Source organism: Gymnogyps californianus, chromosome 1, assembly GCF_018139145.2.
Source record: "Gymnogyps californianus isolate 813 chromosome 1, ASM1813914v2, whole genome shotgun sequence".
NCBI classification, from domain to species: domain Eukaryota; kingdom Metazoa; phylum Chordata; class Aves; order Accipitriformes; family Cathartidae; genus Gymnogyps; species Gymnogyps californianus.
The window spans coordinates 68,396,330-68,408,475 of record NC_059471.1 but is presented as its reverse complement, the minus strand read 5'-3'; positions in this window follow the sequence as shown (position 1 = coordinate 68,408,475).

Here is a 12,146-nt window from a genome sequence, read left to right as displayed (position 1 = left end):
GAGAATCAGCTTATTTATAGTATGGTGCAGCATATCAGCTGCCAAGAGTATGCATATAGTAGTATCAAACTGTACAGAAAAAAACATTTTGTAGCACATTAGTGAGATTCCATTTGTGTGTGTTCCTGACAAATGGCTCCCCTGCAGTTGTCTCAGCATTTACTTGCCAGACAAGACCCATTTACTGCTTCATTTATTGATATGCAATGGAAGTTATAGAATAAGTATCATATCAGTGAATCTAAAGCAGTAATTCATGCAGTTCTTAGAGACATAATGTCTGGAGAATCTAAAACTAAACTAACTCCAGGAGATGTTTATAAGTATTGTGAATGAAGGGAAAAAAAACTCACCCAAGAGTGATAACTTGATGATGGGATTTTAATTTAATTTGAAGTAATGCAACCAAACTGCATGAGGGGAAGGAATGGAGGGAACAATCAAAGTCTCTTAACCAACACTATTTTATCCTGCCATTAAATTGTTATAATTACCCAGTATTTGACCAGATGGCAAGTCATTTCTGAAGTCAGACCAGGTGTTCAAGATGCAGAGATAATCACAAAGCTGATGACTGTGGTGAAACTAATTAAAAAGTGTGTTGCAGTGGCACAGTGGTGCTGTGGTGAGAGAGTGACCAAAAATAACAGGATAGAAAAGATCTGATGTACGACAACAAAGTGATCTGGAAAATAGTAAGCAAAACCAAACAGAATTTAATTAATTTAAATGATCAAGTTCAGAGGAGCACTCTAATAAACTATTAGATAATGCAACCTACTGGGGGCTTTCTGGGGTTTTGTTTCTGTTTTCTCACACAAATGGGAAGACAAAAGTGAAAGGCAGAACTAATAAAGATGGAAACTGTCAACCCGATCAGAAGAAGGGCAAAATACGGGCACAGATGCACATCAAAATGAAATATGGGCACAAAAAATCCTTTTCATGCGGATGAACGCTGATTACATGGCCACAGCTGGAAATTACAGAGAGCTTTATTCATTAAAGACTAACTATCTTCAATTAGGCTTTGCTTTCATGACAAAACAACAGAGTGGCAAAGAAATGAATTGCCATGCTGTGCCTGCAGCTCCCCTGAACATGCTGCCCCGCAGCCTGCAGCCCGCACTCTTCTTCTGCTTAATAGGCGCCTTCACCTTTCTGGGACCAAAAATCAATTCAGACATGAGGGAAAATGCATTTAACTGGGTGGGGTGTGAGGGGGAAAGCAAACTTTAAAAACAACCCCAGCAAGTAAACACCCCACCATACAATAAGAGAAATCAAAATGTCTTATTGCCAGCTCGGTGCACGTTCGTCCACCCTGCCGGCTCAGTACTTTGTGATCATCTCTGGCTGTCTGCTCTAAAAATGTAAGTGCAAATGCTCACACTGTGCCCATGGCCCTGAGGAGATCACTAATTGGCTCCGTGCTACGCCCGTACACGAAGCCTGATGCTAAGGGGTCCTGGACACAAGTAAAAGCTGAGACCTATTAAAGACAGCTCTCCATGAGGTTTTTCAGTCAAGAAAGGGAGGCGTTCCCAGCTGCCCAGCTGATCATCGCTGGCAGAAGGGGCGCTCCTCTCTGTGCCCTCGCAGCCTGCTCCGGAGCCTGGGGACACCCATGAGGGATGGGGGTTGTAACATCCACAGGCTGAGGAGAGCCTAAAAGTCCTCATCTTCAGTGAGCATTTTTGCCATTACAGAATGATGAAAATTATGTGCACCCCTTCACCCTGTGCTGCCACATTGTGCTGATGATGTATTTCACCACAGTTGCATGGGGAGCTTTTGCTAGCAATAGCAATTAGGATTCAGAGTCACTCTGCTGCTTGGCTTTTATCTCTGAGAGAGTTTTCAGCTGTGTGAGCTGGCCACACTTTGTGCAAGGATGCTAGTAACATTTGCAGTCTCATCCAGCCCTCCAACATTTGGGAGAGTTTCTCCTTGTTGCAGGTCTCTTTGCCTGCGGAAAAGCCGGAGATTTCTTGGTGCAGAGGTGCTATGATTTGAAATCGGAATGGGTAGCAGATGGAGTTGATAAATCAGTTGATAGTCCAATTAATTCTGCCAGTAAGAATTTTGCTTTCACATTAGTATTAGCAATAACATCTTGTTGGCCTCTCTCTTGATTGAGGCTACAGACTGCAGGAACCCTGCTGCTGCAATCAAATGTTTCTTCATACCTTCTCCAGAAAGCAAAAGGGGTCAATATGTTAATGGCTGTGAACAATTGATATCTGTTGTACCTACCTTAGTCATTGACGTTCAGAGTAGAATGAGTTGAAAAACATAGTCTGTTAAAACATTATCTCCCTATTGTTTTTATCAGTTCTCTAGCTGAAAACAGAAGATTCATTTTTAATCTATTGTCTTTTTTTCTTTTTTTTTCTCTTTTTTTTTGTTGACCCCAGACTTTGAAACTTTTCAGTCAACTCTGGTTGTGACATTGACGTTGGGAACACATTTGCCTCACTGGAATGAGAAAAATAAAGAGCCATAATTGGAAACAGGAGTGCAGACCCCAGATAATGGTGCAAGTCTATGGAAAACAGTTTATCCTGTTGAAAATACAGCCGCATTCATTCCAGCAGTGCTTCCTCACCACAGAACATAGACTGCAGGGTATGTAGCTTTCCAAGTATTTTTAACCTCTTAGGCAACTGGTATTCTGGCAAAAATGTCTCAAGGCATTTCATATTCGGTGCTTTGCAGTTTCTAATGGATATTTTTCTAGGGACCGTTATGAGCAAGTAGACCAAGGACGGCAGCTTCTCTGGAAGCTGGTGCAGGCACAATGTCTTTTACTATTATGATTATTTTCAACAAGTTCATAATCTCCTGCACCAGCTGTTGTTTCTACGCTGTCTTCCTGCTGCCGTATTTGCCCTTTGTTTAAACAAGCAGAGGTTTTGCTGTTTTTTGGAAGGAGGCAAATAAAGATAGGTTTAAGGAATTTGGAAATAAAAGCTTGTATATTAATTCGATAAGGACACCACAGGCTTGAAGTAAGCACGCTGCTAAGTGAGGGAAGAAGAAAATTTCATGTTAATCTACAGATTTTTAATTAAAAGTTAAAGCCCACATACTTGGCCCTCTGTCCAAGTTGACAGTGACCTGCAGAGGTCTTTAAGGGCCACGCAATCAAATTTTAGCGTTCAGTAGGCCTTGCCACCTGCTCACATTTGCATGCAGAAGTGGGGGAAAGGCCCTTTACCCCTCTGGCCCTGCCATACAACAGTCTCTGCTGGTTAGTGGCAGGGAACATTTCGCAGAAAGGAAGAAGGCTAGATTAAAGTCTGCTATCTTTCTTGTACAGGAGAAAGCAGGTATGAATGTAGGTTTCCCCAAATCAGGTGTGTGCCTTGGCTGTTAAGCATAAAGAGGGAAGAAGCTAAAGAAAGGGAAAAAGGGGAGAGAAAAGGAAGGACAAGAAAGTATTTCTTTCCTTTTTCATAACTGATCACTTCCTTATATTAGGAATATGCAAATATAATAATCTCTGGCTATAACCTGATGCATGATATACCTGTAGGAGCCCATCTTGTTGCCTTTCACAGCCAGATTCAACCCCAGATGGGCTTTGGCTTTCCAAACCCCATCCCTGTGTAAGGACCCTGGGAGCATCCCCGCTCCTGGAGGTTTGGCTGCAGGGGCTCACGGCCAGCTCAGAGCTGGTGTAACCAAGGGCAGATCCCATCTCATTCAGACAGTGTCTCTATATACCTCCTGGGTTTTCTGTCCCTGCTTCCACCTCTTGTACGCTTTGTTTTTATGTCTAAGTTCCGTCAGGATCTCCTTGTTCATCTAGCAGGTCTCCTGCCACCTTTATTTGACTTCCTTTGTGTCAGGATGGACCATGCTTGAGACTGAGGAGGTGATCCTTGAAACTCAACCAGCTTTCCTGGATCTCTCTTCTCTCCAGGGCCGTATCCCCTGGGACTCTTCCAACAAAGTTCTTGAACAGGCTAAAGTCTATCCCAAGTAGGGGATATAGAAGTCTTAAGAGATCTCTACAGTCTTCCGGGTTATTGCAGGACAGACATGAGATCACCAGACGTTCACTCAATTTAAAGTAGCCTTGATAGTCATCTGGCCCTAAGCTCACAGGCATGGTTTAGGATAACACTTACTCTGTGATGAATTTACATCTTTTGTCTCAGTATCTGCTTTGGATTTCCCCTTTCAAAATAAACAGTTAAACAAAATTCATATTTTGGACAATACAGCTTGAGGTAACCTTTTTTCCCCATCAGGAATCCTAGAGGCTCCTTGCTGATCCCATGCCAGTTTCACAAAAATGCAGCCCCACTAGCTTTGTGAATCGCATCAATCCTGAAAACCTGCTCAGCTGTGACAATTCTGTGCTATTTAAAATTTAATGCATGCTCAAGGACCTCAAAAATCAGGCCCCACATCCGATTAAGCTCAGTCCAAGTAGATGTAACCTACTGTCATATTTACATATGTTAATTCTGTCACCGAATGGAGAAGAGCATCTCAGTAATAACTACACTCATGCTAATAACACCAAGGTGTCTAGAGAGGATAATTACTCTATGACCTTGCTGCTTCACGGTGAATAACCTTGTAAGATTGGAGAGTAGAGGTGGTTGAAAATGTTCTGGTAGAATGTTTTTCCATTAGAGAATGATCCCAGAACTGGGACATTGCACAAGAACATATATATATTGTCCTGAAGATTTTGACACAAAATTATTGACATTGTTTGTTTGAATAATTCTGCAGCTCACAGCTTAATGTGATCACAAAGCTCTGTTTGAACTAGTGCATCAGGATTTGAAATGCATAAGGTACAATATAAAGTTCAAAGCAAGAAACTAAGAACGGAGACTTTCAATAAAGTCATGTCAATGTTTCTCACACTTTTTAATTTGCTTTACTTTTCACTCCCAACATGAAGAAGGAATGAAAGGTAGCATGTTTTTCATTTTTTAACTAGAGGTACTTAAAAGAGTGTATTACCAAGGCAAAAGACAGACCAGCACTTCCTAGATGGCAAAAAGGTGTCAATTTAATTATTTTGGACTTCTTTTTAATTTATATAATTAAGGCACTGAGATGATAGCAGTGTTCTCATGGTTTGGGAAGAAATACCTGCATTCTGCAGAGAAAACAGATGTTTTATCAAACTCTGAAGATAATCAGCATATTTACATACACACTTTTATGTTTAACTGCCAATTTCTGTTTCCCAATTAAAGTGGTTTATTTGACTGTTATCTTTAGCTAATTAGTACTTATTTTAGGGAGTGAATACAGAGTAGGTTTCATGGGAAAGTAAGCTCATCGGCTCCAAGTAAGGGGAATAGCTTGATGGCTGAAAGAGAATTGCCCCAGATAACGAATTCCTACGTGTTTTGTAATGTAACCTAATGCCTCATGCAGCTACTAAACTCCCAGATGGCCCCGCAGAGGCGCATACTCATCAGGTGACATATTAGCCAATTTAAAAGATAATTAGTAAGCACCACTCTTTCTGTATTCTTTAAGCATTAGGAAGATTCATATTCCACTCTTTTATGTACTGGCCTCCAATTCAAAACATATGGAGCAATTTTTTTTTTTTTTTTTTCTAGAGGTACTGCTCTCCTGCAGCTCCCACTGACTTCAGCACATACTTATTTGCTAAAGATGCTGCTGTGCATTTTTGCTAGTGCGGCTTTGTTTTTCCAAACATCTTCACTTTTTACGGTAGTCACACTGTCAGGGTATCTGCTGTTGCAGGTGCCTGTTCCAAGTTTCAGAGTAGGGTCAATTTACTATTATCTTTCTTATATCAACAGTCCTGATGCTTTACTTCACCAAGACAGGTACTGGAGGATGTCAGTGCTGTGTATGTGTCCGCATTAGGACAAGCCAAAAGTCTGGTACAATTATTCGCCAAAACCAGGAGGCAGATGAGGAATGTCCAGGAAATGGGTCCAGAGTCTGGTTTAATTCTGAACCATAGTATGGACCTGGCTCCTCTGAGTTCCCACCTTTTTAGACAAGCAGATTAAAACTATTAGCCCCAACAAACTGAGTGTGTAACTGTGTATATAGCTGAGTGAGTCTAGCTCTCCCTTAGGATTTAGGCTGGGCAGGCTCCAAACCAAAGGGCACAGCTGCTCTGTTCTGGCGTTAAGTAAGTAGATCACTAGATCCCTCTCCCGAAAACATCCCAGCCTGATTTCCTTCCCCAGGCAGCAAACAATAAAAGGTGTGAAGTATTTGGCCAAGTCTATGGGAGGAATGTGCTGGGACCTGACCCTTCACCATCTGGATTTCAAACAATTTAGCCTGGATCTGCTTTACATGCCTCGGGTGCCCAGTCCTACAGTTAATTTCTCCATAGAATATCCACATCCATTCTAGCAACTGTTTATAACTTGGGGGGATTTTAAGTATAGTCAACATACACAGAATAGTTACATATACTGGCTTCAGTTGTCTGTCAAAAAATCTGTTTAGATCTTCTGATCACAGTTGTTCTTTCCTCCATTTTTTTATCCAATTGCTTTTCAGTCATAAACTGCACTTTTTTCCTGTTTGCTTATACCTCAGTCTCCATTTTCTACCATTAAAATCTTGACAGGACAATTATATAGGTATTATAAATAGGAAATTCCATTTGAATACATCGTCATCCACCTACCAGTTTCTCATATGAGTGCTTAAGCAGCAGTGTTTAGTAGCAAAATCCGAAGCCTACCTCTGGATCTGTAATTATTTTATGTTAATCCTTTCTATGTAATTTGGGCAGACACACAAACGTCTCCACCCGTTTGCTCTATAGCATGTGGTTCCTGCTGAGTTCAGTGACATACAGGAGGAGCAGGCAGTGATCCCACTCCTCTCCCCAAATTCAGGACCTGGAGCTTTTGCAAGATGTTTGCATTTCTGGATGGTTTGGCCTCCACCCCGGGCAAAGCACCGCGTGACACCGGAGGGTATTATTTTCCCAGGCTGCGGCAGGGGTGGCACCCAGTTGATCTGTTGGGGTGTTTCCATGCTTTGCTGTCGCTTCTCTTCTTTGTTATACTTAGATACTTTGATATACAGCAATTCCTTCTCAGGTCTCAAGGCTGCTCTTCTCCAACAGCCAGTAACTGTCTGTCATGGAGTAGTTTATAGCTGTGCGGCCTCTGTTTACAACCTGTGCCCCACCTTTCAAGTTCTTCACTGTTATCCTACGCTTAAACCACACGTCAGACCCAGGAACGTCTGATGCCAAACTCTGGTTCACACGGCAAACTGCCACAGCGAGCTGGTAACAAGCCTGGCAGGACAGGAGAGGGGCCCGGCAGCGTAAGGCAGAATTAGCAAAAAGTCTGTGGCCGCTCCTACTGGGCTGTCATAAAGGCTTATGAGGAGTAAGGAGTATTTTCTGTCACAGTGATGTACCAGTTACATACCTTTCCAGTCATCGTAAGGAAGGGATTCACAGGCTCTGCCCTTTCCGAACTCTGTATTCAGTGGCTGATCATTGTACACACTGCTGATGTGCAGTGGCTTTTTTTCCCCGGTAGGAAAAATGGTAGAAAGTTCCCTTCCCCACCTTCAGAAGTAATAAACCAGTTCAGCCCCAGTAAATTTCAGCGCGCTGGCAGAGAGCTACCACTGAAATTTCTGTCTCTGTGCCTCCTCTTGGAATAGGTCCCAACTGTAATCAGCTAGGTGTCTGTTGTGGATTGCAGAAATGCGGGGAAATATCTGGATTTCATAAGCTGCTTCTTCTGCACTCCTTCAAATTAGGGACAACCATATAGATTTCTGTGAAATGTTGGTGGGAAAAAAAAGCTCTAAGACTTAGAGGTGAAATTTGTCACAGCTGTGAATGTACACACAGCCAAGTGTTAAAACCTTGAAAAGGAGATTAAATGTGTAAATGAGAGGCATTTCAAAAAGACAGCAACAGAAGTCTGCACAGTAAAAATTAGGACTACTATGTAAAAGATGTTATTCTGAAAGAGGGAACTTACAGGTTCCTGTGAATGGAGCAAAGTTTAAACCATAATTAGTCTCGTTGACGGACTAGCAATTTTGCTTATTGAAAGTACATTGTTTATAAAAACTGGTTTATACTAAGAGTATTATGTCTATGAAACTGATGATCACAGAGTCAATGGCTCAAATATTAGAAGACAAAGTTTTAACTGTGTGTTGGAGAGCACATAGTAATGATTGGACTTACAATTTACAATGAAATTATGAAACAGGTTTGTTTTCAGATATCTGTGACATTCAAAGGGAAGAGTGTCGTAGAAGTTTCGCTTGTCTTAATCCCTTAATATCTTCAGGGATCTGCCAGAGGTTTTGAATTATACTGTGCTTATTGAAATAGGCAGCTTTTGGCCCTGAATTTTGGAGGCAGATTCCTTAATAGAAACAACACTGTTATGCTGACTTCCACCAGTTAAGAATCTGTCTCTTCAGGATGTATTACAACCTTATGTCACAATATGAAAAAAATATACATCAAAGTCAAATCAAGGTGGTGGAACGGCAATGGGTCTGAGCCCGGCTTCGTTGCTCAGGAACAGCTCTGACAGGTGCCCAGCGGGTGCTGTCCTCCAGTAAGAGAGGCAGTATTTACTTCGAAGAGCAAAACAAACTCTCCCTGAAATCAATAGGGACACCCACACTGACTTCAGTGGGAGCTGCATCAGACACCAGTGACCAGCTCTGACATTCAAAGACGTTTCATCAATTTTCAGCTTGAGAAGGGGTGCTCAGCAGGACACAGCTCAGGCCTTAGGAGTAAAAGCATTTACATCTGGTTGGTGAATAATTCTATATAATGTACGGTTTGCACTACAATATTTATGAATGTGTGTGATAGGAACTTACACAGTGTGTAGTAATGTGGTACCCAGAAGAATGAGGTAATTTTCAGTGCATCTCAAATAAAGTAAGTTGAGAGAAGTTTAGGTAATACTCTGAAAAATCTGTACAGACTACTCTTTCAACATGGCAAGAATTATGTATAAGATTTAGGGAATAATTATATTCATTAAATTAATGGATGAAAGCTTATATATTGCAGGAGTCTCCTCCTACTCAGCATTCCTATAAATTATGAATAACATTCAATTTAGTGGGACTCCATAGAGAAGACAGTGCCCTTAATCTTCAGATGGATTTCAAGCTCATGCCTTCATTAATCAGAAGAGAAGGAGTTCTCTTCAACATGTTTTAAATTTTGCAGGAAAAAGAAAAGAAAACTACACATTTTAGGTAGAGAGTAAAAGTGAGATTTCTTTCCCAGAACCCCTACAATGAAGAAACAGAGATTTTGCACATTCCTATATAACAAAACTATTTAGAAAGAAAAAGAAATGTACATTTTGCTTCCTGGTTCTAATTTAAGATTCAGAGGTTATAGCTGCTTCCAATTCAGGACAGCCCAAGAGCTTTATTAGTTTTGGTTTTGAGCAAACTTATAGGAAAAGAATTGTAAGTTCAAATCTGAGATCAAGGCAAGATTGGGCTTGAATCTGTTGTGTAGTGACAAAACATACCATTTCTTCATGTTCTTCTGATGTGCTTTCATGGCTACAACTGATGATGTATGGCATGTAAGATTAGTTGAGTTTCAATACAAGACTGTGCTCAACTGAGACTGGGTTTGAAAGGAGGATCCTTAGGCAAAACTGTCTGTATCTGTGCAAGGCAACAAGGCCCTTCATGTTCCAGAGCTGACCTGTAATTATAATTGCAGGTTCAGATGCAAGTCAAATGATTCAGTATGAAGCACTTAAAAATTTGAAGAGATTATACGTTGAGGTTCCATTACTCAAGCCCGCTTCCCTCTCCCCCTTCCCCTACACAGGAGTGCTTTACAACTTCTTTATTATTATTTTCCATTATTAGTGGTGCTTTTCTGGTCTCCTTTCCATTTTTCCTCTCATAACGCCTGAATGTATTACTTTGTTCAGACATTAAAAATCTGCAAGTATTATAATAAAATTGCTTAAAATCATTGGAAAGAAGCACTAGAGCACAGGACTTTGCATTCCAGATTGTAAAACCAACACAAATAATTTAGTTCAAATTGGGAGGACTGTAACTCACTGTTCACCAGAGGGGCCTGCTGCTGATCCATATTTTATGGAACGTACATTTTTAATGAATAAGGAATGGCTTTCCATTTCGAAATGGAATGAAATACTGATTGTTCTGTAATTAAAAAAAAAAAAAAAAAAGAGAAAGAAAAAAGAAATCTCTCGCTGCTCCTGGCTGCAATGACACACTTGATTGCTCGTTTCCCTTGTAGGTCAGTTCTATTGCCTCGTTTCCCACCTTCCCCAAAGAGCACTATGCACCCCCTCATTTCTCCCTCCTCCTCCCTCTTACTCGCCCCTCTCCCGAGCCCTTTTCCACAGGTACCGTCCCAGGACTATTGCTCCTTCCCCCTGACCTGCCCAGAGGTGCCCACAGCACTCCCCAGGGGGGTGTTGCCTCTATGTCCGGGCATGGTGGAAGAGATTTTCCATATCAACACTTGTCTCAGCCATCTGTGCTGGGCACCTCCACACTTTCACTCCTGGAACAGGGGCGTTATTCAGAAACCAGGACCCCCCTCCATAAATCCACGTGCCCTTCTTTGCCCGGACCCATTTGGGCAGGGCAGTCTAAAGAGACGATTGTTACCCTGTGGCTGGAACAAGTGGGGTTTGTGCTGCGAGCTTCATCTGTCATTGTGGGTTTATTTTGATTTAAGGTACCTACTCTACTGTTCTCAGATTGCCTTTCGCTCTTATAAAGGGTGCTGTAGATTGACGGCATTGGCAAAATAACACAAGGAAAGGCGAACTGCAGATGCCAGCTCCCTGCCTGGCCCGAAGAGAAACTTTCTGCTTTCACAAGCGCCATACAAATGCCCAGTCATCCATTCCCTAGCAGGAATAAGGGAGAAATTATCCCGGCATCTGGCACTTTGCCAGCATACCACAAGGATTCATATACTGTATGTAGCGGCACTGCATTTTGTATGTTTTGACTCCCAAACGCTTCTGCAAGAGCCGCCGCTGGGTCTCTTTAATCGGCCGTGGGCCCTCGCAAAAGGGAAGGGGAGGATTTCGAAGGCCGGTTAACAAGGAGCCTTGCCGCAGAAGAAAACCTTTCCGGGGGCGAAAACCAGATGAAATCCAACTTTGCCTGGCCAAGCGCCAGCCGCGGGGGGGGGGGGGGGGGGGGGGGGGGGGGGGGGGGGGGGGGGGGGGGGGGGGGGGGGGGGGGGGGGGGGGGCGGGCAGCGCCCCTCAACGCCGCTCCTCTGCCTCCCTCTAGCGAGGCGGCAGCGCAGGCAGCGCCCGGGACGGGCAGCGCGCGGGACGGGCAGCGCCGGCAGGCAGCCGCTGTCACCCCCTGCCCCCGTTCCCTGCATCTTCAGGAATTAATCTGCGGGCCACAGCTGGTTTTGGTTTGGTTTTGGGTTTTTTTAGCCTCGTTACACAGACTGCCATGCTCTTCCTCCAAAGAAGCAGGACCTGCAGAGCACACAAAACTTCTGTATATGGGTTTTGCTCTGCAGTTCTTCTCGTACGCTTTTCTTTCAGTTCACAGAAGTAGGGGTGACTAAGCCTTTCCTGGTGATTGCAAAACTCTAGGTGTTTGAAAAAGAAAAATCACTCCATAGTTAGTTCTCCTAACAAAACGTAAGCAAGATGAATGAATTAATAAATTATGATGACAGCATCTAGGCAGCTGTTGTCAGTCCTATATTAAATCTGACTAGTAAATGGGATATGGTTATTCCACTTTAAAGAGTATCTTGGAGGATGTTTGGATCAGGTCTCTCTGTCAGCTGCATCTCAATTAATTTTGTATTATAGAAAATAGCAGTACGGAGACCGGCGGCCAATGCAATTATTGACATCCTCCCGACACGATCTTCTGGTGCAACTGCATGTCAAAAACTGTAATCCACATTAAGTGAGTCATATGCCTTGCCTTTAAAATGCAGACAATATGTGTATATGGCCATGCAGCACCCTAAAACAGACTACTCAGTCCTACTGGATTAAAGCCAAGGTTACTTTAAAATTAATTTAAAGCTTCATATCTGACCAGCAAGTGCAGCACATGAGATACTTTCCATCCTCCACCAATAAAACACTCACTATAATCTCCAGGTCC